Source organism: Neoarius graeffei, chromosome 25 (genome assembly GCF_027579695.1).
Source record: "Neoarius graeffei isolate fNeoGra1 chromosome 25, fNeoGra1.pri, whole genome shotgun sequence".
Lineage (NCBI taxonomy): Eukaryota > Metazoa > Chordata > Actinopteri > Siluriformes > Ariidae > Neoarius > Neoarius graeffei.
The window spans coordinates 14,750,584-14,774,517 of NC_083593.1; the positions used below are offsets into that span (position 1 = coordinate 14,750,584).

The following is a 23,934-nucleotide window of genomic DNA, read 5'->3' on the forward strand; positions in this document are numbered from 1 at the left end:
TGTCATATGTATTAATGACCAGACAGGTGCAGATACTGCACATATAATATCTCTGAGCTCACCAACTTCCAAAGTACAACTCTGTTTAGGATTACCCCAATGTGCAAAGAAAAAAAAATGTTGGTCACTTAAAAGAAGTAATTAGTGAAATTTAAATATTTAAATGTATGGAGTTGTGGATGTGGATTTTTTTTTTTTTTTTTTAATGCTGAACAGTTAAGGGATCCACATCCAGGAATCAAATGTGTGGATTTTGTTTCCTGGACATGAACAACTACTAGTGTTGGTGTTAGCTTTAAAATGACTTGTTGGTGGAGTGGCTGACTGCTTTATGTCTCAGGATGCCTTCATGCCTGTGTTACCTTCTGAATCTCCTTTTTAGTTATGCTGTAATAGCTAGTTTTGCCATAGTCCCTGCTTGTGCCGTATGTATCCTCTTAAAGCGTTACAGGATAAGAGTAATACCTGAGGCATTATTCACATTACTAGGCTGAAGTGACTCAAATCTGATTTTTTTCTGCCTTAATATGACATAGATCTGATGTTTTCAGTGCTGTTTTTATTGTCTGTTTGTATCTTCTGAAGGACAGCATCCTTCTTTCAGAGAATTTTTCATGGATATATGCGGGGTCCTTGATGTTCTGAAATCACCCACAATCCTAGAGTGGCATGCAAAAGTTTGGGCACCCTTACTGAAAATGTCTGTTACTGTGAATAGTTAAGTGAGCAGAAGATGAACTGATCACCAAAAGGCATAAAGGTAAAGACGACACATTTCTTTTCAGCGTTTTCTGCAAGATTTGTGTATTACTTTTGTTTTGTTCAATTGGAGAGTGAAAAAAGAAAAGGAACACCATGTGAAAGTTTGGGCACCCCAATACATTTGAGTTCTCAGGTAACTTTTACCAAGGTTCCAGACCTTAATTAGCTTATTGAGCTGTGGCTTGTTCAAATTCTTCATTAGGAAAGGTCAGATGATGCAGATTTCAAAGCTGTATAAATTCTCTTACTCCTCAAACTTGTCCCTAAAAACAACAGCCATGGGCTCCTCTAAGCAACTCCCTCGCATTCTGAATAATAAAATAATTGATGCTCACAAAGCAGGAGAAGGCTACAAGAACGTGGCAAAGTGTTTTCAGGTAGCTGTTTCCTCAGATTATAATGTTATTAAGAAATGGCAGTTAACAGAAACAGTGGAGATCAAGGTGAGGTCTGGAAGATGAAGAAAACTTTCTGAAAGAACTACTTGCTGGATTGCTAGAAAGGCAAATAAAAACCCCTGTTTGACTGCAAAAGACCTTCAGAAAGATTTAGCAGACCCTGGAGTGGTGGTGCACTGTTCTACTATGCAGCGACACCTGAACAAATATGACCTTCATGGGAGAGTCATCAGAAGAAAACCTTTCTTGCGTCCTAGCCACAAAATTCAGCATCTGAAGTTTGCAAATGAACATCTAAATAAGCCTGATGCATTTTGGAAACAAGTCCTGTGGACTGATGAAATCAAAATAGAACTTTTTGGCCACAATATGCAAAGGTATGTTTGTAGGAAAAAGGGTGCCAAATTCCAGGAAAAGAACACCTCTCCAACTCTGAAGCATGGGTGTGGATGGATCATGCTTTGGGGTTGTGTTGCAGCCAGTGGCACAGGGCACATTTCATTGGTCGAGGGAAGCATGGATTCGAATAAATACCAGCAAATTCTGGAAGCAAACATCACACCATCTGTAAAAAAGTTGAAGTTAAAAAGAGGATGGGTCCTACAATAAGACGATGATCCAAAACACACCTCAAAATCTACAATGAAATACCTCAAGAGGCACAAACTGAAGGTTTTGCCATGGCCCTCACAGTCCCCTGACCTAAACATCATTGAAAATCTGTGGATAGATCTCAAAAGAGCAGTGCGTGCAAGACAGCCCAAGAAACTTGTAGAACTGGAAGCCTTTTGCGAGGACGAATGTGTGAAACTCCCCAGGTAAGAACTGAAAGATAATTAGCTGGTGATGATAAGTGTTTACAAGCTGTGATACTTGCCAAAAGGGGTGTTACTAGGTACTAACCGTGCAGGGTGCCCAAACTTTTGCTTCAGGCCCTTTTCCTTTTTTGTCTTTTTGAAAATGTGAAAGGTGAAAATAAAAAATTGTTTTTGCTTAAAATATAAAGGGAATGAGTCATCTTTAACTTTATGCCTTTTGGAGATCATTTCATCTTCAACTTGCTTAACTGTTCACAGTAACAGCATGTGGCAGCGGGGGCGTGGTCAAGCGCCGGTCTGTGATGGGAGGGCGGAGCCAGGGAAGGTGAGTGGCAGAATCACTACATCTGACGGTAATTAACCTGTGTTTGTGTGTCTTCCCAGTAACCGCGCCCTATTTAAGGAGGCAGAGGGAGAGCAGAGGAGAGCTCTTCCCGGGACAAGAACACAGCGTGTGTGTGTGTGTGTGTGTGTGTATTTACCAAATAGAAACGATTGTTATACTGAAAAGTCTGGCAATAAAAGCCTGTTGTTCCCTGAAGCTTTGTCCTGCCGTCTTCTGTGCTCCACCCACACCTAAGCGAGCTCTACAGTGGTGTCGAAACCCGGGAAAAAGGTGGAGCACCAACACAGCAGCCCCATGGAATCCTCCCCGTTCGTGGACCTGGTCCACGCCCTCGCCACGGCTCAGCAAAGCCAGCACCAGGCGCTCATCATGCTCCGAAAGGAACAAGAGCGGCGCTTCGAAGCCCTGGTGCTGGCCCAGCAGGAAGATCGCGAGGTGTTCCGGCATCTCCTCGCGTCGGCGGGGTCCACCAACATCCCGGCCGCGGGCCCGTCTCCCCTCACCGTGACCAAGATGGGCCCACAGGACGACCCTGAGGCGTTCCTCGCATTGTTCGAACAGGTCGCCGAAGCCTCGGGGTGGCCGATGGAGCAGCGCGCGGCGCGCCTGCTCCCCCTCCTGATGGGAGAGGCGCAGCTGGCCACGCTACAGCTCCCCGCTGACCGCCGGCTGGCCTACGCGGACCTTCGCCGGGCCGTCCTCCAGTGCGTGGGGCGCACACCAGAACAACAGCGCCAGCGCTTCCGCGCGCTGCGGTTGGAGGAAGTCGGCCGGCCGTTCACGTTCGGCCAGCAGCTCCGGGACGCCTGCTGGCAGTGGCTGAGGGCCGACGATCGCGACGCCGAGGGAATCATCAATCAGGTGGTGCTGGAGCAGTTCATCGCCCGCTTACCAGCCGGAACCGCAGAATGGGTCCAGTGCCACCGCCTGGCGTCGCTGGATCAGGCAGTAGGACTGGCGGAGGATCATTTGGCGGCTGTTCCGGTGGCAGGACAGCCGACGACGTCTTCTCTTCTCTCCTCTTCTCTCTCTCTCCCCTCCCTTCTGTGTCCCGTCCTCGCCCCATTCCCCCACCAGGGAGACGGGGGCCGGCTCCACCCCAGCCGGCCCGCCGCACCCGTGGTGCCCTCTCGTTTCTCCCTTCTGTGTCTGTCTCTCCCCCCCCTCAGGTGAGTGAGCCCCAGAGCACCGGTGCAGAGGGAAAGCCCGGGTCGGTTTGCTGGCGCTGCGGGGAGCCGGGCCACCTGCAACAACAGTGCACAGCAATGGAGGTGGGTGCAGTGGTACGGATCCCCGACACGCCAGAGGCTGCCCTCGATCGGGCCGGAGCATATCGCATACCGGTGAGTGTCCAAGGGGCTACATATCAGGCGTTGGTGGATTCTGGTTGCAATCAGACCTCGATCCGCCAAAGCCTGGTGCAAGACGAGGCATTGGGGGGAGCACAGGGGGTGAAGGTGTTGTGTGTGCACGGGGATGTTCACAGCTACCCTTTGGTGTCGGTCCACATATTTTTCAGAGGGCAAAAATCTATAGTGAAGGCGGCGGTTAATCCTCGCCTTACCCACTCTTTAATTTTGGGGACTGATTGGCCGGGATTTCGGGGTTTAATGACGCACCTAGTAAAGAGTGGGTCCTGCCATTTGACAGGGGGAGGTCCCGATGTCGCTTTGGCTGGAGCTGCTGTCGCAGAGCCGTCTACATCATCTCCGCGACAGAGTGAGGAGCCGCCGGCTCCTCCTCTTTCTGTTGGGGAATCCCTCTCGGATTTCCCATTAGAACAATCGCGAGACGAGACTCTGCGACATGCGTTTGACCAAGTGAGAGTAATCGATGGTCAAACGCTCCAGCCGAACGCCACCCCGTCCTTCCCCTATTTTTTTATTATGAAGGATAGATTATACCGAGTGACGCAGGACACTCAGACGAAAGAGCGAGTCACACAGCTGTTAATTCCAAAGAGCCGCCGGGAATTGGTATTTCAGGCGGCTCACTTTAATCCCATGGCTGGACACCTAGGGCAGGATAAGACACTAGCCCGAATAATGGCCTGATTCTATTGGCCGGGGATTCGTGGCGATGTCCGTAGGTGGTGTACGGCGTGCTGCGAATGCCAGTTAGTAAATCCAGCAGCCATTCCAAAAGCGCCTTTGCGCCCCCTACCATTAATCGAGACCCCGTTCGAAAGAATTGGGATGGATCTCGTCGGGCCATTAGATCGGTCAACACGAGGGTACCGCTTTATATTAGTTCTGGTGGACTATGCAACGCGATACCCGGAAGCGGTGCCTCTTCGCAATATCTCAGCATGCAGTATTGCAGAGGCCCTCTTCCACGTCATCTCCCAAGTTGGAATCCCGAAAGAGATTCTGACTGACCAAGGCACCTCGTTTATGTCACGAACACTGAGCGAACTGTATGGGCTATTAGGTATTAAGCCGATCCGCACCAGCGTTTATCACCCACAAACGGACGGTTTAGTTGAACGGTTCAATCGCACCCTCAAGAATATAATTAAAAAATTCGTAAGTGAGGACGCACGTAACTGGGATAAATGGCTCGAACCCTTGTTATTTGCAGTGCGAGAGGTCCCCCAAGCCTCCACGGGGTTCTCCCCGTTTGAATTGTTATACGGGCATAAGCTGCGCGGCATTTTAGACGTGCTGCGAGAAAATTGGGAGGAGGGACCTTCACAGAGTAAAAACGAAATTCAGTACGTTATGGACCTGCGCGCAAAACTCCACACGCTCACCCACCTAACTCAGGAGGATTTGCGGCAGGCCCAGGAACGGCAAGCCCGCCTGTACAACAAGGGCACGCGCCTTAGAGAGTTCACTCCGGGAGATAAGGTACTCGTACTGTTGCCCACGTCGAGCTCCAAATTAATCGCCAAGTGGCAAGGACCCTTTGAGGTCACACGGCGAGTCGGGGACGTCGACTATGAGGTGAGGCGAATGGACGGGGGGGGGCACTACAGATCTACCACCTCAATCTGCTTAAACTCTGGAACGAGGAGGTCCCCGTGGTGTTGGTGTCGGTAGTTCCGGAGAAGGTGGAGCTGGGGCCGGAGGTTCAAAAAGGGACATTGGCATCACGTACCTCTCCGGTCCCCTGTGGAGACCACCTCTCCCCGACCCAACTCACGGAGGTCGTCCAGTTGCAGGCCGAGTTTTCGGATGTGTTCTCGCCCCTGCCCGGTCGCACTAACCTCATAGAACACCACATAGAGACGCCCCCGGGGGTGGTAGTGCGTAGCTGCCCTTACAGGCTACCCGAACACAAAAAAAAGGTGGTTCGGGAAGAACTTCAGACCATGCTCGAAATGGGCATCGTTGAGGAGTCCCACAGTGACTGGAGCAGCCCGGTGGTCTTGGTACCCAAGGCCGACGGGTCGGTCCGGTTCTGTGTGGACTATAGAAAAGTCAATGCGGTGTCTAAATTCGACGCGTACCCAATGCCTCGTATTGACGAGCTGCTCGATCGACTAGGCACGGCTCGCTTTTACTCGACACTGGATTTGACGAAGGGATATTGGCAGATCCCCTTGACTCCATTATCCCAGGAGAAAACGGCCTTTTCCACACCGTTCGGCTTACACCAATTTGTCACACTTCCTTTTGGGCTGTTTGGGGCGCCTGCTACGTTTCAGCGGCTGATGGACAGGGTCCTCCGGCCCCACGCCACCTATGCGGCCGCATATCTTGATGATATTATCATTTATAGTAACGACTGGCAGTGGCACCTGCAACACCTGAGGGCCGTCCTTAGGTCGCTGAGGCGGGCGGGTCTCACTGCCAACCCGAAGAAGTGTGCGATTGGGCGGGTGGAAGTACGGTATCTGGGCTTCCACTTGGGCAACGGGCAGGTGCATCCCCAAATTAATAAGACAGCAGCGATTGCGGCCTGCCCGAGGCCCAAGACCAAAAAGGGGGTGAGACAGTTCCTGGGGCTGGCTGGCTACTATCGTAGGTTTATACCTAATTATTCGGACGTCACCAGCCCACTGACTGACCTCACTAAAAAGGGGGCACCAGATCCGGTCCAGTGGACGGAGCAGTGCCAGCGGGCATTCTCTGAGGTAAAGGCTGCACTGTGTGGGGGGCCACTAGTACACTCCCCTGACTTTTCTCTCCCTTTTGTGTTGCAGACCGATGCGTCAGACAGAGGGCTGGGGGCGGTGTTGTCCCAGGAGGTGGAGGGGGAGGACCGCCCCATCCTGTACATCAGCAGGAAGCTGTCGGTGCGTGAGGGGCGCTACAGCACTATTGAGAAGGAATGCCTGGCGATCAAGTGGGCGGTCCTCGCTCTCCGTTACTACCTGCTGGGGTGCCCTTTCACCCTCTGTTCGGACCACGCGCCCCTCCAGTGGCTCCACCGCATGAAAGATGCCAACGCGTGGATCACCTGTTGGTATCTGGCACTCCAACCCTTCAATTTCAAGGTGGTCCACAGACCGGGGGCGCAGATGGTCATGGCGGACTTCCTCTCCCGTCGGGGGGGGGGAGTCGGCTGCGGGCTGGATGGGCGCCCGGCTTGAGTCGGGCGGTGGGGGTATGTGGCAGTGGGGGCGTGGTCAAGCGCCGGTCTGTGACGGGAGGGCGGAGCCAGGGAAGGTGAATCACTACACCTGACGGTAATTAACCTGTGTTTGTGTGTCTTCCCAGTAACCGCGCCCTATTTAAGGAGGCAGAGGGAGAGCAGAGGAGAGCTCTTCCCGGGACAAGAACACAGCGTGTGTGTGTGTGTATTTACCAAATAGGAACGATTGTTATACTGAAAAGTCTGGCAATAAAAGCCTGTTGTTGCCTGAAGCTTTGTCCTGCCGTTCTCTGTGCTCCACCCACACCTAAGCGAGCTCTACACAGCAATTTTGACCAGGGGTGCCCAAACTTGTGCATACCACTGTATGCACACGTACAAGGTAGGGCCTTTGCAATGACTCACACCAAACACAACTGCATACAAGGTACGCAAGCTCAAATTGTGCTCTAGTATTAACAGGAAAACATCAGTCTGGGGCATGTTCTCACTGTGGGGAAGTATACACAGCAAAATCCCTAGTGTTGAATTAACACCCAGAGTGTTGATTTAACACCCTACTGTGTTTATATGTGTTCAGTTGGACACAAATGAACTCTGAAAGTGTTAATTCAACACTGGGAAATTTGCTGTGTACTTTTGGAATGCAGGGAATATGCAGAAAAAAATGAAGGAGCTATCTAAAGTGGTAAAATGCAGATTGACATTAAATAGCCTGTAGTTTAGCGCCTGAGACACAATCCAGTTGTTTTCATATTTCTAAGAATGATTGGCCTTGCAAATACAATTTACTGTCGGTCTTCACTTCCTTCCTTCCTTCCTTCCTTAGTTTTAAAGCATTCATATTCCTAAAAGTATTTACACCTCAGTACTGCCCCACTCTTTTTTTTTTTTTCCATCAGACTAGTTAGTAGGGGGAGGGGCAAGTTATCTGAACTAGTGAGTGACACTGACTGTGGAATGTAATACTATATAGTGTCTTGCAAAAGTATTCATCCCCTTTGGTGTTTATCCTGTTTTATTGCATTACAAGCTGAAATTAAAATGGATTTGGGGAGGTAGCACCATTTGATTTACCCAACAAGCCTAACACTTTAAAGGTGCAATTTTATTTTTTAATTTTTTTTATTGTGACACAAACAATAATTAAGATGAAGAAACAGAAATCTGGAGTGTCCATAGGTATTCACCCCTCAAAGTCAATACTTTGTAGAGCCACCTTTTGCTGCAATTACAGCTGCAAGTCTGTTGGGGTATGTCTCTATTAGCTTAGCACATCTAGCCACTGGGATTTTTGCCCATTCCTCAAGGCAAAACAGCTTCAACTCCTTCAAGTTAAATTTGTTGCATTAGTGTACAGTAATCTTCAAGTTATGCCATAGAGTCTCAATTAGATTGAGGTCTGGGCATTGACTAGGCCATTCCAAGACATTTAAATGTTTCCCTTTAAACCACTCCAGAGCTTTAGCAGTATGTTTAGGGTCATTGTCCTGCTGGAATGTGAACCTTCAATTATCTGATTATTTGGATAATCTTAGTCAGAAAGAAATAAAGGATAGATATACGCAAAAATTAGAATTTATTAGTGGTTATGATGTGTACAAAATTCCTCGAAACAAATGGAGTGATAGTGTAGATTTGTGGCCTCACATTACCTACATAGATGTTGGAATGTACCTTTTTTTTTTTTAAAGAGTCCCTACACAGAAGAACAGTTTAAAAAAACCTACAAAAGCAAGAAAACCTTCTTTGCGGAAGTAATTTTTCCCGACATCAGCTTTTTGGGAACAGAATGTTGTGAAAGCCAAAGCATTTACCCTTAAAGGACTACTACTTGAATTGACAGCTAGATGGTATTCCTGGCCCTGCATGTCTCAACAACCCCAATGACATCTAGTTACATAGCTATTTGCACTCTTTCATTTAAACATTGGGCGGCATGGTGGTGTAGTGGTTAGCACTGTTGCCTCACAGCAAGAAGGTCCAGGTTCGAGCCCTGTGGCCAGCGAGGGCCTTTCTGTGCGGAGTTTGCATGTTCTCCCCGTGTCCGCGTGGGTTTCCTCCGGGTGCTTCGGTTTCCCCCACAGTCCAAAGACATGCAGGTTAGGTTAACTGGTGACTCTAAATTGACCGTAGGTGTGAATGTGAGTGTGAATGGTTGTCTGTGCCTCTGTGTCAGCCCTGTGATGACCTGGCGACTTGTCCAGGGTGTACCCCGCCTTTCGCCCATAGTCAGCTGGGATAGGCTCCAGCTTGCCTGCGACCCTGTAGAAGGATAAAGCGGCTAGAGATAATGAGATGAGATGAGATGAGACTTTCAAACAATTAATATTGTCAGATTTTATATTAATTTTACCTAGTAGTGGATGGTACAATAATTGCAAATGCTAACAGAATCAGCACATTCCAATTGTAGCTATAGTCATGTAGTAACTATAATCACCCTTGTAATAATAATTTCAATAAATAGTTTATATTCGGTTCCCTCTTCCTTTATTGTCTAGGCAGCACAGTGGTGTAGTGGTTAGCACTGTCACCTCACAGCAAGAAGGTTCTGGTTTCAAGCCCAACGGTTGATGGGGGGCCTTTCTGTGTGGAGTTTGCATGTTCTCCCCATGGATGCATGGGTTTCCTCCGGGTGCTCCAGTCCCCCAAGTTCAAAGACATGCAGTTAGGTTAACTTCAGCAAGGCGCCTCACCCCCAACTGCTCCTTGGGTGCTGTAGCCTGGCTGCCCACTGCTCTGGTGCATGTGTGTTCACTGCTGCAGATAGGTTAAAAGAGAACTGAAGTCATTTTTAAACTTGCTTTATTTCTTAATTAACGTGTGTGGCAGCAGGGGCGTGGCCAAGCCGCGGTCTGTGAATGGAGGGCGGAGTCAGGGAAGGTAAGTGGTGGAATCACTGCACCTGATGGGAATTAACCTGTGTTTGTGTGTCTTCCCCGGTGACCACGCCCTTTAAAAGGAGAGAGAGAGAGAGAGCAGAGAAAGGGAGCTCTCTCCCCAACCAGAAGACTTGTGTGTGTGCGTGTGTGCCTGGGAGAGCGTGGAAAAAGTATCAGCTGAAAAGCTGGAAATAAAGAGTTTTGAGAACTCAGTTCTGGCCTGCCGTGCTTCTGTGCTCCACCCACCTGGTCCAATACAACAGTGGTGCCGAAACCCGGGACGGAGCGCAGAAAGGAACAGCCCCATGGAGTCCTCCCCCTTCCAGGACCTGGTCCATGTCCTTGCCATGGCCCAACAGAGCCAGCACCAGGCGCTGATTGCCCTCCGGAAGGAGCAGGAACAACGGTTCGAAGCCCTGGTGCTGGCGCAACAAGAAGATTGCCAGGCGTTCCAGCACCTGCTCGCATCAGTGGGGTCCACGATCCCCACCGCCGCAGACCCTCCCCACCTCACCCTAACGAAGGTGGGTCCGCATGATGACCCCGAAGCCTTCCTCGCTCTTTTTGAGCAGGCAGCAGAGGTGTGGGGTTGGCCGGCGGAACAGCGCACGGCGCGCCTCCTCCCCCTGCTAACGGGTGAGGCACAGCTGGCTGCGCTACAGCTCCCCGCCGACAGCTGGCTGGTCTACGTGGACCTCTGCAGGGCTGTCCTCCAACGTGTGGGTCGCACCCCGGAACAGCAAAGGCAGCGCTTCTACACGTTGCGCCTGGAGGAGGTCAGTCGGCCGTTCGCGTTTGGCCAGCAACTCCGGGACGCCTGCCGGCAGTGGCTGAGGGCTGACAACCGTGACGCCGAGGGAATCTTCGATCTGGTGTCGCTGGAGCAATTTGTCGCCTGGCTTCTGGAAGGAACAGCGGAGTGGGTCCAGTGCCATCGCCCGGCATCGCTGGATCAGGCCATTGAGCTGGCGGAGGACCATATGGCGGCCATTCCGACAGCAAGACAGCGTGTCTCCCCTTCTCCCCTCTCTTCTCTCTCTCCCTCCCCCTCTGTTCCTTGTCCTCGCCCCATTCCCCCACCGAGGAGGCGGGGGCCGGCTCCACCCCAGCCGGCCCACCGCACCCACGGTGCCCTACCGTTTCCTACTTCCTTGTCTGTGTCTTCCCCCCCCTCCGGTGAGTGATCTCCAGAACACCAGTGCAGGGAGAGAGCCTGGGCCGGTATGCTGGCGCTGCGGGGAACCACGGCACCTCCAGCATCAGTGCTCGGTGATGGAGGTGGGCATGGTGGTCCAGATCCCCAATGCGCCAGGGACCGCCCTCGATCGGGCCAGAGCGCATCGCATACCGGTGAGTATCCAAGGGGATACGTATCAGGCTTTGGTGGACTCCGGCTGTAATCAGACCTCAATCCACCAAAGCCTGGTGCAAGACGAGGCATTGGGAAGAGCACAATTGGTGAAGGTGTTGTGTGTGCATGGGGATGTTCACAACTACCCTCTAGTTTTGGCACCACTGTTGTATCGGACCAGGTGGGTGGAGCACAGAAGCACGGCAGGCCAGAACTGAGTTCTCAAAACTCTTTATTTCCAGCTTTTCAGCTGATACTTTTTCCACACTTTCCCAGCCACATGCGCACACACACACACACACACACAAGTCTTCTGGTTGGGAAGAGAGCTCCCTTTCTCTGCTCTCTCTCTCCTTTTAAAGGGCGCAGTCACTGGGGAAGACACACAAACACAGGTTAATTCCCGTCAGGTGCAGTGATTCTGCCACTTACCTTCCCTGACTCTGCCATCCATTCACAGACCGACGCTTGACCACGCCCCCGCTGCCACAACGTGTTATTTAATTACGTTTTCGATTTTAGTAACCTTATATCATGACTCGTATTGGCAACTAATTGCAATTAAATATTATACTTATCAGCCTATTCGGTTTTTAGCCATGTTGAATTTAGTTCGTTTGGTCCATGGCAGGCATCACTTATCCGCGCGATCTTCACGAGACTTGTGTGAGACTTCAAAACGTGACATATCAGCCAGGTGTCAGTGCCGCCATTTTGAAAACTGTTTTCCAATGGAATTATTGCACAAAAACGAGTTTAAATGACGATTGCTGCCTACGTTTTTCAAACTTTCCTGATTGCTGTCAAAACAAACAAAGCTTCCGGCTTGATTACATCAGCATTCGAAAGAGGGCGTGCGTGTCTTTTGACGATGTTGGTCACTTTGATTTCCGCTGTACGTTTTACTTCCGTCCTACGATGTCTCGCACAGGGCTCAACGAATCTCATTTACGGCCATTGCTTTGACATATGGACTGATATATTACATAGCGTATTTCAAACACTCATAACTTGCTATAGCAGTGACAAAATAGCTATCAAAAATGCATTCCTATATTTAATAAAATGAGATAAATAGAATTTTGATAATAAAAAATTTGCCTTCAGTTCTCCTTTAAATGCAGAAAGGAATTTCACTGTGCTTAATTGTATGTGTGATAAATAAAACTGTTGTTGTTGTTCTATTCAAAACGCACAACTGAATCACACAGGTTGATAAGTGTGCAGCTGGCAGTAACAATTTTATCCAAAATAGTTTTTCCTGCCTTAGTTGATTTATTTCCATTTCACATGCATGCAGCTGTTCTAAAATTAAGTCTGTTTGTTTGGAACACTCTGGGACTGTAGGTTCATTACTACACTCTGGCTCTATGTTGACATTCTGCACAGGACTGGGTTCCTTTGATAACGGAAGCAAAGCTTCAGTGCTCTCTGCTTTTAAGCTTCTGTTCTTTCAGGATATATCATGCATGTTGCTCCTTGTTGTTGTTGTTTTTAACTGAGTTACAGTCAAGCCGGAAAGTCTGCACACTCCTTTCACCGTCTCCATATTTTATTACGTTACAGACTTATTCTACAATAGATTTTCATTTTTTGTCACAAAATTCTACACAAAATAGCCCATAATGATAAAGTGAAAGCAGGTTTTTAGAAATTTGTGCTACCGTAAAATACCAAATAATAGCCGAGTTCCATTTAACCGCCGAGTTCCCTTTAACGGCCGGGTGTACGCGTGTGTTGTGACAAATAAAGGCCGGTTCCGAATACTCGCCGGGGTCTAAAAAAAAAAAAAAGGCGTCCGAACGTTCTATCTAGAATCTTGAGGCCCAGCACTTTTCTGGTTTTCTGGTGTTTAAACGATTTTGCATTGCATAGTTTTCTACCGAAACAATATGAATGAATGAATGAATGAATGAATGCAAAATGAAATTATTTCTATAATACTGTTTACAACATTTTGTTACGCAGGGGTGATAGCGTTCCGGCGCGCTGTGGCTGGGGAAAAAAAAAAAAAATCTAGTTCGCCCATTGTCCTGTGTCATTCTGAGATGCGCAGATAGACAGTAAAGGGAATTCGGAATTCCCTTTACTGTCTATCTGCGCATCTCAGAATGACACGTAACTTACACGTAACTTACGTGATAATAAACATGCCATTTCAATGTTATAATCTTGGTCTACCGTAATATTTCTTGAGGAATGCAACTCCGTAACTTTTGACAGATGTCTTAGCCAATTACGTTTGACATGGGTGTGTGGGATATCACTTACGTCATCGAATGAGGAATACCCCTTTGGGTATACCCAACGAAAGCCAGCGTGTGTGGTGACATTGAGGACTGCGGGTTTCCAAGGTTGGACTGCTGCTTCTGTTAAACGACCTAAATTGCCGAATGCATGCGTCAAAGCACACACTGAGTTTTATTAAAGACCTTATACCATTTCACTTGCCCTTACCCATTCGGATCTGGAAGACGCTTTACAAAAAAGGTGAGAGCGTTCTAACATGCATTTCAGTCTGCTCGCGGCCAATCTAATCCAAGGGGCCTTTTCAACAAGTAATCTGTCGTGCAAGTTGGGCAGAAGCACGCGTCAGGCAGGCAACATGTAGGCCTACAAGTCAGTAACCTATTCAACTAACTTTCATCTGAACTTTAAGTTTTCTACGGGGTCGAGCCACCGTACCAACTCACTCGGGGAATAGGCTCATATCGGCCAAATAGGGAGACGTCTTGGAGAGAAACGTGAGAATGCAAGATGACAGTATGTAGCCACTGCAGGTCACTTATTTTTCAGCACAAGAAAAAACCCTTTGGTTTGACACTTCGCACCCTAATTATGTTGCTTCAACGTCGCGCCCTCCATGCAATTTCAGATTGACAGACATCGCGAAGCGCAAAGGGCGGAGGCTGCATGGGTGAGGGTGATAGCAAGTGACCATAACTTTGCAGAGTAATTAAATCACAGTGCTGCGCACAGACAATGGTGTGGTTTCTTGATTATTTTGTAAAGCATGCACTTAACTAGTCATTAACAGGAAAAGGTGTGTGATTTATCCTTTATCCACCCCGACTGTGCCATGCGAAGATGCATTCTGCGCGTCTTCAAAATTCCCCGAAGTCGGCACCGTGCTATCTGTAATCTAACTCTAAACAAACTGTAAGTTATACTGGTTAAAAGTAGGCCTATCTGAGAATGATTTTTCCCCCGTTTTGAGGTAGATTTTGGGGAAGGTGTTTGTGAAGAAGGAATTAATCGCCTGTTCCAAATAGCCGCCTAGTCTCTAATACGCGCCGGGTCTCTTACGTGATTGAGACAAATAATAGCCTGGGCTATTATTTGGTATTTTACGGTAATTTATTTAAAAAAAAATTTAAAATATCATGTGTACACACGTGTGCACACCCTTTGATATGACACCCAAAAGTGAGCTGAAGTGCATTTTGTTTCCACTGATACTGCTTGAGATATTTCTACAACATGCTTAGTGTCCACCTGTGGTAAATTCAATTGATTGGACATGATTGGGGATTGCCAACACCTGCCTATATAAGGTCCCACAGTTGACAGGGCATGTCAGAGCAAACTCCAAGCCATGGGGTCAAAGGAATTATCTGCAGACTTCAGAAGCAGGACTGTGTCAAGGCATAGATCTGGAGAAGGGTACAGAAAAATTGCTGCAGCTTTACAGGTCCCAAAGAGCACAGTGGCCACCATCATTCATAAATGGAAGAAATTTGGAACCACCAAGAATCTTCCTAGACCTGGCTGCCCAGCCAAACTGAGCGATCGAGGAAGACAGGCCTTGGCCAGGGAGGTGAGCAGGAACCTGAGGGTCACTCTGACAGAGCTCCAGGGTATCCTTGTGGAGATGGGAGAACCTTTCAGAAGATCAACCATCCAGGCAGCACTCCACAAATCAGGCCTTTATGGTAGAGTGGCCAGACGGAAACCACTCCTTAGTAAAAGGCACATGACAGCCTGCTTGGAGTTTGCCAAAAGGCACCTAGAGGACTCTCAAACCATGAGAAACAAGATTCTCTGGTCTGATGAAACCAAAATTAAACATTTTGGCCTGAATACCAAGCGTCATGTCTGGAGGAAACCAAGCACCGCTCATCACCTGGCTAATGCCATCCCTACAGTGAAGCATGGCGGTGGCAGCATCATGATGTGGGGATGTTTTTCAGCAGCAGGAACGGGGCAACTAGTCCTGATAGAGGGAAAGATGAATGCAGCTAATTACACCAAGATCCTTGAAGAAAACCTGCTCCAGAGTACTCTGGACCTCAGACTGGGGCAAAGGTTTACCTTCCAACATGCCAACGACCCGAAGCACACAGCCAAGAGGACAAAAGAGTGGCTTTGGAGAAAGTCTGTGAATGTCCTTGAGTGGCCCAGCCAGAGTCCAGGCTTGAATCCAATTGAACATCTGTGGAAGGAGCTGAAACTGGCTGTGTACCGATGTTCCCCATCCACCTGACGGAGCTTGCAAGGATATGCCAAGAAGAATGGGCAAAAATGTCCAGAAACAAGTGTGCCAAGCTCGTAGCTTCTTTCCCAAGATGCCTTGAAGCTGTAAATGCTGCCAAAGGTGCATCAGCCAAGTATTAGGCTGAGGGTGTGTACAGATATGTAACCCCTAAATAACCTATTTTTGTCAGTAAAATAAAATTGCATATTTTCTAAAAACCTGCTTTCACTTCATAATTGTTGCCGATTGTTTGTATATGTTTGAGGCAAAAAATTAACTCAATCTATTGTAGAATAAGTCTGTAACATAACGTGGAGAAAGTGAAAGGGGTGTGCAGACTTTCCAGCTTGACTGTATGTCCGAGTTGTTTGCTTGGTGCCCAATCTGGGTTTTCCTTGTCAAATAAGGAAGCTGGTTCACCTGTAAGAAAATCAAACATTTTCATAAATAAACTAACTCGAATGTGAACAGAAATAAAACAAGATCCTTAAGCAAAATCTTCCATATTCACTCACGACTTTCTTATTTTTTTAAAATGCAAGTTCTTACCTGAAATAAAATGATTGCTACAAATGCATGTATTTGCAAATTTCTCTGGAGTTTTCAGGCTTAGATCTTCTTGTCGTATTCTCTTCAACCACTCATTTCTTCATTGTTCTTGAAGCATTTGCTTCTTTAACATTTTTCTTGATAGTGGGGAGATGGTAATACCTTTCATCTATTTCTGTATGTGAATGATTGGAAGAACCAAAAACAACACAAAAACAAACCATATTTAAGACAGATTAAGCCTTCCTTACAGAAAAGATGGTGTCTGTTTGTTCCCCAGGTGAAATTATCACGTGATGCATGACATCATGCACAATTGGTCGGTTTTGTGCCATCCGTCTTTCCTTCGATCCTGATCATCTTTCTTGTCCCTGATCATCTTTCTTGTCCCTGCAGATGAAAAACAATGCCACAGCATGATGCTGCCACCACCATGCTTCACTGTAGGAATGGTGTTCTCAGGGTGATGGGAAGTGTTGGGTTTGCACCACACATGGTGTTTCCCATGATGGCTAAAAAGTTAAATTTTAGTCTCATCTGACCAGAGAATCTTCTTCCATGTGTTTGGGGACTCTGCCATATGTTGGTGGGAAAACTCCAAACATGTTTTCTTTCTTTTTTTAAAAAGCAATGGGTTTTTTTTGTTTTCTTTTTCTGACCACTCTTCGATAAAGCCCTGCTCTGTGGAGTGTATGGCTTAAAGTGGTCCTATGGACACCCGGGTGAAAAATAAATGTGCTAAGTGTACTAAAATTTAGCATACTTTTGTGTACTTGAAGCCACACTAATCATCAATATACTTCAAGTGTGTTTATGATTAGTTAACTTGAGGCATGATATTTTGGAACAACTAATTTTGTCTCATCTCATCTCATTATCTGTAGCCACTTTATCCTGTTCTACAGGGTCACAGGCAAGCTGGAGCCTATCCCAGCTGACTACGGGCGAAAGGCGGGGTACACCCTGGACAAGTCACCAGGTCATCACAGGGCTGACACATAGACACAGACAACCATTCACACTCACATTCACACCTACGGTCAATTTAGAGTCACCAGTTAACCTAACCTGCATGTCTTTGGACTGTGGGGGAAACCGGAGCACCCGGAGGAAACCCACGCGGACACGGGGAGAACATGCAAACTCCGCACAGAAAGGCCCTCGCCGGCCACGGGGCTCGAACCCGGACCTTCTTGCTGTGAGGTGACAGCGCTAACCACTACACCACCATGCCGCCCCCAACTAATTTTGTACTAAATATATTTTAATTGTAATTAAATTGTAGAAAAGTGCAACTTGAAGTGTATTTAGTGTACTTTTATGTGCTAAAGTGGAACAACTTAAAGTATATTTTGTATACTTTAAGTATATGACTTTATATGTACTAATATATGCTTAATTAGTACTTTGTATTATAAGTACCTTAAAAATTAGTACACTTTAGAAATTACACATTACTTTCACTTAAAGTATATTTTAGTATAATATATTTCTATAAAGTGTAATATAGTATAATTATTTTAAAGTGTGTTAAAAGTGTTAGCGTGAAAGCGTGATGTTAGTATACTTTTTATATATTTACAAAAAGTACAATTTGTGTAAGTACATTTTCAATATACTATTGAAAATATGAATATACTTTAAATACAATAAAGTACTTTTTTTTTGCCAGGGCAGATACTCCCATCTCCACTGTGGATCTTTGCAGCCTCTTCCCAGATAGCAAAAGGGCGTTGATTCGACTGGGAATCATCGGCATGTTCTTCGACCATACGCCGTCGAATCATCGTGGATCACCGGCGTTGATTCAACACCGCTTTGCTCATACGAGTTTGCGTTGAAACGACGTTGAAAAGTGGATGGTGGCCGACAGAGAATAGACCCCCTTTCACCCTTTATTCAACTACGGATTTCGGTCGATTTATAGTTTAATTTTCGGCGATGATTCATCCAACTTTACTTCCTGTTTTATGTACAACAGGAAGGCTACAAATTAAGCAAAACAGGCTAAATTAAACTAGCTAACAATAAAGCATCGGGGCTCTTGCCTAGGATGAACACACACATGCATACTTCAACCATGAAAGTGAAACTTAATTTATATCAATGTGCGTAGGCTACGTCCTGTTTTATGTACAACAGGATATAAAAATGCATGCAACAATGCACCTCTCCTAATGTTTGTCAAGCTATCTAATGAGGCATAACTTTTAACATTTATAAGGAACAGAACACACTTGAACAAGTTCTTAGAAACATTTTATGATTTATTTATAATTTATAATTGTGGCCTATTCCTCCTGCGGCGCAGACACCTGTACATGGAAACAGAAAAACATAACCAAAATTAATTTGATGCAGCATTGATAAAGAAAGTCAGCAGTAGGCTATGGGTTTCTAAATGCCACCCTACCTCACGTCTCCTCATCCCTCCCTCTCTCGCTCTCTCTCTCTCTGGCGCATACTTGAGCCACTTCTTGATTGCGTCACTAAAAGTAGCGTGTGTGCTCCCTGGCAGCTGCTTTTGTAGAGCATCTGAAAGAAAAAGAACAAAACAACATTGAGACTTTGCATGGTGATAATTGTTAAAGTTTGAGTTGTTAAGACTATGCACGTCACACTCTAGTGGTAGGTGGCAAGTAATGGTACTAGTACAGAAAATATATGTAAAAATCAGAAACCATAGATGTGAATCTTGTGACAATTTAAACGGGATTAAAAAAAAAAAACATTTTAATTTCCCCATTGACACAAAGCGGAAATAGAAATGCCACTACCAGACCGTTCGTCACTCAGTCAGCCTCCCTGGACTGGCCTGCACACCTGCTTTTTCTGAGTAAGGCGCCTGGTGAGTTTCTTAATCCTTTTTAATCCTTTGCATCTTTCACAATATGTTTGTCGTTATAATCGTAATGTTACAGTTAGTGAAGGAGTTATCAAAGAACGTTTAGAAGTAGTGTGCAAGGACTTGCGACAGCTTACTATTTTACCCTCTTTTACAGCTTTGTGCACATGCATAACCTACCAAACAGGACATCATGGATCTTGGTGTCCTTAAACGCAGTTTTTTCCCCCTTTCCAGCCCAGTTTAATTGGCTGGCCAAGCTGTTGACCAGGAGGCTACGCAGCATCCGCCTCACTGTGACCCCTACGTCGGTTCCTCCACAAAGGGCTAAGGTAGACACCTGATAGAATAAAATGTAGCATGAAGACAATAATGAGGCTACACAAAAGAACAGGTCAGCTCAAAACGACATGCGACCTAGGCCTACATGCTCGATTTAAACGCTAAGTTTTCACACCAACGCTAAGTTTTCACTCCAAAAAGACAACTACTTCGACTCGTTTTTCGATTGAATAATGCATCTGCATTGTTGTTGTTTCAAATGGATACTAGTTGAGGGAAATTTCTCCAACGCGTGATATGACTGAAGTTCATCATAACTTCTTAAACTGCTTGAAATTGTATTCGAAATTCCCTTTATTAATAGTGACTGAATAATGGTACGTACCAGATGTCCAGGGATGAATGAAAATGTAGCGTGGTCCAGTGTTTTTCTCAATGTTGTTTCAATGGTCCAAGCGTAACAGCAGACCGATCCACAAGAGAGTCGCGATCCAACTGAGTGGTGTGGGAGTTTCACGTGCACCCAGGTATATAACGAAAATGACGTCATCCAGTAAACAGCAGTGGTAATCGCACTGCATTATGGGACAGCGTGGGACATCCAACGACATATCGCTACGTATACGTACTGGCCCTTTTTTATATCATGCCTTGAAATGAAAGTCAATAAGCTACAACAGAGATGAGAGACACCGGGTATGAAAGTAACACCAGGATAAGTTGTAACACCACCATTCCCACCAGTTAGGTATAAGATGCAGGTTTTGTAACACTTTCAATCTTCTTAGAATTAATTTATGATCATCTTGGAAATGTTAAGTTATTTGCAAAAAAACTTTCAAAGATAGAAGGTCAAATCCATTGCTGAGTTAAGAAAGTAAACTGGTTTTTGTTCTTTTTTTATCATTTACTTATCATTATCACTTATACTTATATCATTTACTCGTATCTATGTGTAAGCAGGATAAGACAAACAGTGGCAATTTCAGGCCCGTAGCCAGCATTGTGTGGGGGGGTCTTTTTTCCCCAAAGGTGGACTTCATCTGGCCCCCTACTCCCGTACCCCCCAAATACACGAGCACACTTCAAATCTTCTAATTTAGACATTTAAAAAAATGTTCTACAACACTCTAGCCTAGTGACTTACCAGTAACAAAATAGACTTGAAGTATTCAGATCCGCTCTGCATAAAGCAGCTAAATCCTCTCTCTGTCTCCTGGCAGAAAGCTCCTTGGTTTGCTTGTGTCTCAATCACAGCTGGTATTCTGTAGAAAGACTTCTTTTCACCTTTCCCATCAGCTTTGTTAGAACACCCTAACACAGCACAAAAGTTTACCATTGTAGGTTTTTGATGAACCAAGTGCCTCGTGGGTTCACATACCGCACGCTGCCATTATTTCCCCCTAATCACGAGTTTGTTGGTCTTCCAATATGGCGCAGGGTTTGTTTACTTCCGGTTTCGGGTGACGTCAGTGAAAGGGGTCTAATGGGGGCATTACCGCCACCCACTGGATTGGGGTGTAAAGCAGTCTGAACAAAACGTGTAAACATAAACATAGGAGAAATGAACCCGTTTTTCTAACTCGTCCTCACTTAGTCTACTTTTCTTTTTTGATTAGTCTGGATTTGATATTGTAAATTTAAATGTGAATCAATGTATATTCATCGGACATGAACAAATGAATAAATCTTGAGTAATCTTGAGGGGCGTGTGTGTCGGGGGGGGATCGAACGAACCCTCCGATCCCCCCTGGCTACGGGCCAGAATTTATATTCTGAACAATTAGTTGCTCATCCTACCAATGTTGAAAACTGGCCGGCAAAAGTGACGATGGTTCAACATCGTATATTCGACCTTCTCTGACGGTCGACAGATCAACCTTTACCCACGGTGATTCAACAGTGATAAATCGACCTTCTCCGACGTTTCACGGCGCTGTTTCATCGTTGATTTTCTGACTTACGACGGAAACCGACCATTCTGACCAAGAATCGGCGCCGTTTCAACGTCCCTCTGCTATCTGGGAAATGAGCCAATATTTGGCATGACATTTCAAAATGTCTCACTTTCGACATTTGATATGTTGTCTATGTTCTATTGTGAACGCAATATCAGTTTTTGAGATTTGTAAATGATTGCATTCCGTTTTTATTTACAATTTGTACTTTGTCCCAACTTTTTTGGAATCGGGGTTGTACATGCCTTACGTACATAGGGCTTTAAAATGAATTAATAAATCTTTGCACAAACTTTACAGTAGTAATCTGAAAAGGGTGCTAAAACATGCCAAAGGACAAGAGCTGTGCAAGTGTGACCAGACTGGTGAGCAATCCAATCCCTAGATCTAAAATAAAGTAGCCTAAAAAAAGAGTTGTGTGGGTTTTTTTTAAATAAACTCTGCAAATGCTATGTTGTCCCAGTTACACTTGCTGTGTATTGTAAAACACACGCTAAAGGGCCAAAAGTATGTGGACACCCAATCATCACACCCTTATGTGCCCATTCTAAAACCATAGGCATTAACAGTGAGTTGGTCCCCCTGTTGCTGCTGTAACAATCTCCACTTTTCTGGGAAGACTTTCCATTAGATTTTGCAGAGTGGTTGTTGGGGTTTGTGCTCATTCAGCCACAAACCCATTCGTGAGGTCGGGCATTGATATCGAGTGAGAAGGCCTAGTGCATAGCCAGCATTCCAGTTCCACTTTAAACACGTCCCAGTGGGGTTGAGGTCAGGGCTCTGGCTACTCAAGTTCTTCCACATCAACCTTGGCAAACTATGGTATTTTTTTTTAAGGACCTCGATTTACGCACAAGCACATTGCCATGATGAAACAGGTTTAGGGCCTTTAATTCCAGTGAAGGGAAATCCTAATACATACGAAGACATTCTACACAATTTTATTTGTTCGCACAAAGCTGTCAGAACACCTCTCACCTAAGCTTGTGGGGTGGGTTGTCAGGTCTCTGCAAAATGCCCAGCCTGACTACAGCTCAAAAAATACCCTAAGCCTTGAATCCAGCCTAAAATATTCTGCCAGAGGAAAAGATGGACAGATTGGTCTTCCTTTCCTGCCCCCCCTTTTTTTCCCATATTTTTCCCCACTTCTATGTGGGGTCAAGGTGGATAGGTTGAGCTGATAAGGCTGAGGGCCTTGCTAAGTGGTGGCAGCTTGAACCCCTGACCCTCCAGTCAGTAACCCAGAGCCTTAACATTGTACATGAAATCTGACAACCCTGCTTGCATCATGAAACTAACATAAATATTATTTAAATTAATCTGAGTTTGCTGTATTCATTTTTATGAAAAACTATATTTCTGTACAAACAATAGAAATTATTTTCTGGGTTCAGTGTTATGTTTGGTGTCTTTGTTGCATCTCTGATTAATGCCCTCCTTGCCTGGTCTGTGAGTTTTGATGGGTGACCAGGGGCTTCAAAGTTTGGGAGAATAGCAGGGTACAAATAATTTACAGCAGGGTGCAAAATGGTAAAATGTCTGCCAGCGGCAGACATAATGCATGCAAAGCATGCAGGGAGATATATATATATATATATATATATATATATATATATATATATATATATATATATATATATATATATATATGCAAGTACGAATTTTTCATGGGGCGGGATGGTTTGGAACAGGCCATCTAAAATTGGGATAACATTTACCCGGGACGGGTATTTGAGGCGGGTCGTCTAGCTTAAGCTTGATTAGCGTTGTTACGCACGCCAGTGTTTCCCACAGAAATTTTGGAGACTACGGGGGAGGTGCAGGGGTTGTTTAAAATTGAGTGATATGTTAAATATTAAGTTATTACTGAAAAACTATTGATTAAAAAAACAGACACTAAGAAATGGTCCTATAAACAACTTTACCAATATAAAAGATTACCAGGACTACAAAAATGCAGAAAAATAGGCTTTATTTATCCAAATGCTCCTGTTGGTTCAAAAGTTAAAGTGCATAGAACCTCACAGCACAACATGAAGTTACCTTAAAATATAATATAAATGCCTCAGCTTTCATGTAAGAAAAAAAAAACTATTAATACTAGTACTGTGTGCAGGCAGTCTCTCCTGAAGACTAAATTAAACAATAATTATAAACTAATAAAATAAATGGCTCAGGCTTCATAGAAGAAAAAAACAATTTGAACAGAATCTCACAGTATGATGCTGAAGCTGCCTAAACAATGGAAAATAAAATACCATTTTGGCAAAAACGTTGGCATCCATTAATTTCTTGTATTAAGTAAAAAAAATATGTTGCCAGATACTGCTGACGTTTTACAGCCCAAAATATGTTCAAAACCTGCCAAAATTGGGCGGGAAAACGCGCAATCTGTCAACACAGGCGGCAGTAATGGCTGCACTCGTGTCGAGGATGTAAACACAATCTGGCAACACAGGCGGCAGTAATGGCTGCACTCGTGTCGAGGATGTAAACACAATCTGGCAACACAGGCGGCAGTAATGGCTGCACTCGTGTCGAGGATATAAACACAATCTGGCAACACAGGCGGCAGTAATGGCTGCACTCATGTCGAGGATGTAAACACAGTTGACGCGGCAACGGACATATGACATAGTGGATGTAATTTACGTTCACAACTTTTTTTGCTGTCAGAAATATTTAATATTAAATTTTGTGACTCGACTGACAATAGCCGGCGGCATA

General features: G+C 45.7%; 1 long non-coding RNA gene across 1 annotated transcript; it reads right to left on the reverse strand.

The window, feature by feature from the left end:
- Positions 1-19,236: 19,236 nt before the first annotated feature.
- LOC132873177 (uncharacterized) lies at positions 19,237-20,813 on the reverse strand. The gene is made up of 3 exons (XR_009651540.1): positions 20,397-20,813; positions 19,635-19,899; positions 19,237-19,307 (listed from the first exon to the last, which is right to left on the reverse strand). It is a non-coding gene; the product is annotated as an uncharacterized LOC132873177 (long non-coding RNA).
- Between the last annotated feature and the right edge of the window lie 3,121 nt (positions 20,814-23,934).